The sequence below is a fragment of the Anas acuta genome, chromosome 1 (genome assembly GCF_963932015.1).
Source record: "Anas acuta chromosome 1, bAnaAcu1.1, whole genome shotgun sequence".
Taxonomy (NCBI): Eukaryota; Metazoa; Chordata; class Aves; order Anseriformes; family Anatidae; genus Anas; species Anas acuta.
In genome coordinates this window covers 71,021,407-71,024,572 of record NC_088979.1, presented here as the reverse complement: position 1 = coordinate 71,024,572, position 3,166 = coordinate 71,021,407, and the positions used below count along the sequence as shown (strand labels likewise).

Below are 3,166 nucleotides of genomic sequence, written 5' to 3'. Positions count from 1 at the left end.
GGGAAAACCTCCTAGAGTAAATAAGCTGTCAGCTTTCCTACTGACTTCAGCCAAGTGGCTCTAAGGATTTATTTATTTATTTATTTATTTTTGCTAATTTTGTATTAAAAAAATACTTTATCCCCCCTACATGCTTCCTGATACATGGTGGATTATTTTCTTAACGTTGTGTTGTCTTAACATTGTGTTATCAGAAATTACTGATGCAGTGCAAATAGCAATGAGCATATTGTTCTTCCTGCAGGCACTGGGAAACCAGGGCTGTTGGGGAGCTCCTGGTGATCCTTCTCACCTTCAGCAGGTTTGTACACAGCATTTAGTACAGTGAGTGATGAGCTGCTGTTTGTCAGAGCAGGTCATATGAGTTCATATAAGAGGACGTTTTCCTTGGAGACAGCCTTTTCCATTTTAACTTTTGCTGTCAGTGGATGTGGGAGGAGGAAGTGTATCTGTAGACATTAAGGTAGAAACTGGCAGCTCAAGAATGTCCTTGGGAGTGGATGTGGGATGTAGATGTGGGAGTTTGGGTCACTCTAATGGCTGGACAAAATAGATAACATTTGGGAGAGGGAAAAACTGATGGGCAGGTGGTTTACGTAAGGATTTTATTTCTGCACCTGACTTTTATGTGAACCCAGGAAGAATAGTAGATGCTCTACTGAATCCAGGTTGTCTTTCAGATGCAGGAATAGGCAAGACTCTGCCCTCCCACAGAATCACAGTGTTCTGTATGGTGAGAGATGAAGCAATGAAACAGAAATGCTTCATAAGAGAGAAGGTATTACCTGTGGATGTGAGGCATTAAAACCCATTTGAATTTGAGAGGGACTTTGCTACCTGTGCAGTCACAGCCTTAAAAGGGAGGCAGGAACAGTTAGAAGGAGGAGGAGGAGAAAAGGGAGAAAAAAAAAAAAATCTGGAGAAAGCCAGGGGATATAACTGAAAAAGTATACAGTGAACTACAAAAAAAAAAAAGTGTAAGTGTGACTAGTATTTCTTTTCCAGCTTGCTTCTAAATTTTAGTGTCCTAGTGAAACTGTCCTCTAAAGTTCAGTAGCTCCGTCATTCAACAAAGAGTCGGTGGAGAGCAAGAGGTGTCTGAAGTTTCCCAGAGGGAGGTCTTGTCTGGCCGTGCTTAGGTGCAGTAGTTGGGGAGACAGAAGCTCACCAAGGGCAAGATTACAATAGGAAAGTGGGAAAAGGCAGAACAGAAAACAGACGCAGAAGTGAAATAAGCCCACTAAGGAACATAACAGGAGATAGGACAGAGCAATTTTGAACAGAGAATGAGATAATGAAATAAGAATGATACAAGATGTGCAGGAGAAAGGAAGTCTTCAGGGAGAAGACTGACCATGGAAAAGTCAGCTGCTGAAGAAAAAAGAACATAATCCCAGAGAAGCAGCTTGAAAAAAATGGAGTAAACAAGTGGAAACCTTCTGGTTTAAACTTTTTTCTTTTTTTTTTAATGTTTTTTAATACCATTTTAAAATGGTATTTTAAACATCACCGTCTGGAAGGTTCTGCTTATTCCTGACTTCCTGTATGTCTTGGAAGTAAATTCCCAATATATTCTGTTTGCTTGATGCATTTGCAAATGACTACCATGATCTTTTCAGCCTAATCTTTGAAAGAGAAAATTGATGTGAACATATTCTCTCTAGATCTGTGCCTCTGAGACGTGGAGAGAAAAATAAAGCTTTGGTGACTAAGAGTCATTTAATTGAACATGGTAAACCAAACCACAGATCAACACTGGGGCAATTGTCTTTTTTTTTTTTTTTTTTTTTTTTTTTCAAATTTCAGTTTTAGTTTAAAATTGTGATCCTGAGATCCCCTTCTCTAATTTGCTTCCACTTCACTCCACTGAAATTAATAGCTTAGAAATTCCTCAGGAGCCTTACTGAATTATGTCTCTGTCCACATTCTGCCCTCAAGCAGGCTAAAGTGTTTGGTGTCTTCCTCTCATTTGACCTAGACTAAAACCTCTGAATGTGGGATGGGATCTTTCCTCTAGCAGTTAAATAGGATCTCTGATGGCTGCTGCCTCTACAATCAGGGAAGAGAAGTGGCAGACAATTCACTTTTAAGAGCACCTATTTCTTTATCACAGATGGAAGGCATCTGAGGTCGAGATCAAGTGTCTAGGTTTCAGGCAGGATGAATCTCACTCTATGTTCCTGCACCCAGATATGCTGAGGAGGCAATCTCAGATCAGATCCAGTGCATCTTGGCAGAATGAGGGATGTCTACCTCAGAAACAAGAATATCTCTGTCTGAGAGGGACTGGGCTTCCCAGAGGGGTTTGGAGCTACTTTAACCTGGGCTACATGAAGCCCAATGAACCTCATCTTAATCTGAAGATTCACCCTGCTTTGAAAAGAGGGCTGGACCAGATGACCTCCCTTCTGGTTTGAAGTGCCCTCTGAGACTATGAAACCCACATGTTCCTACAGAGTACCTTGACTGGGAAGCTTTGTTGGAGAGGAGAGGAGCAGAGTGGAGCAGCTGAAGACACCAAAATGAAATTGAAGTTGTGCATGTCAGGGAGAGCATGGCTTGGGGACCACTCATTTAAGAAGATAAATCCTAGATTCTAGCTTGCCACAACCCTTTTTGTAACTTATCTTCAATTAGTCTTTAAGTCTAGAGCAAAGAGGGGAAACAGTCAAAACTTAGCCCAGGCATTTTGAAATTTGTGTGATGTCTGTCTGTGGAGATCTTTTACAGGAGATTTGTCCTGCCTAATCTTTAGTCTAGGTAAAATAATCTATTGTCAAGGCTCTAAGGCATCTAAATTAAAAAAACAAACAAACAAAAAAAAAAAACACAGCTGAATAAGGTACCTGGGAAGTGAGGCTGAATATTTAATTCATGCACATTTTAGCTTCTGACTCATGCAAACTGGCCTTCGGATCCCTTTGGAAAATACCTACTTTTGCTCATGACAAAAATTTACTCAGTTCTGGATTTTACTCTGGAGGACCAGAGGCCTCAAAATGACCATGAAGGACCAAGGTTTTTGGTCGGACCTGAGCCTGGGAGCATGACTTCATGTTCTACATCCAAAAACAGAGACTCACCTAAGAGGTTTCTGTTAATCCTCTCCTCATGGAAGGTGCTCCAGTGTCAATTGCACTAGTCCTGCTCCTTTCCTTATTTCATG

General features: G+C 40.9%; 1 long non-coding RNA gene across 1 annotated transcript; it reads left to right on the top strand.

Annotated features, from left to right (window-relative positions):
* Positions 1-247: 247 nt before the first annotated feature.
* Positions 248-2,599, top strand: LOC137850155 (uncharacterized). The gene is made up of 2 exons (XR_011092304.1): positions 248-301; positions 2,191-2,599. It is a non-coding gene; the product is annotated as an uncharacterized lncRNA (long non-coding RNA).
* The last annotated feature ends 567 nt before the right edge of the window (positions 2,600-3,166 follow it).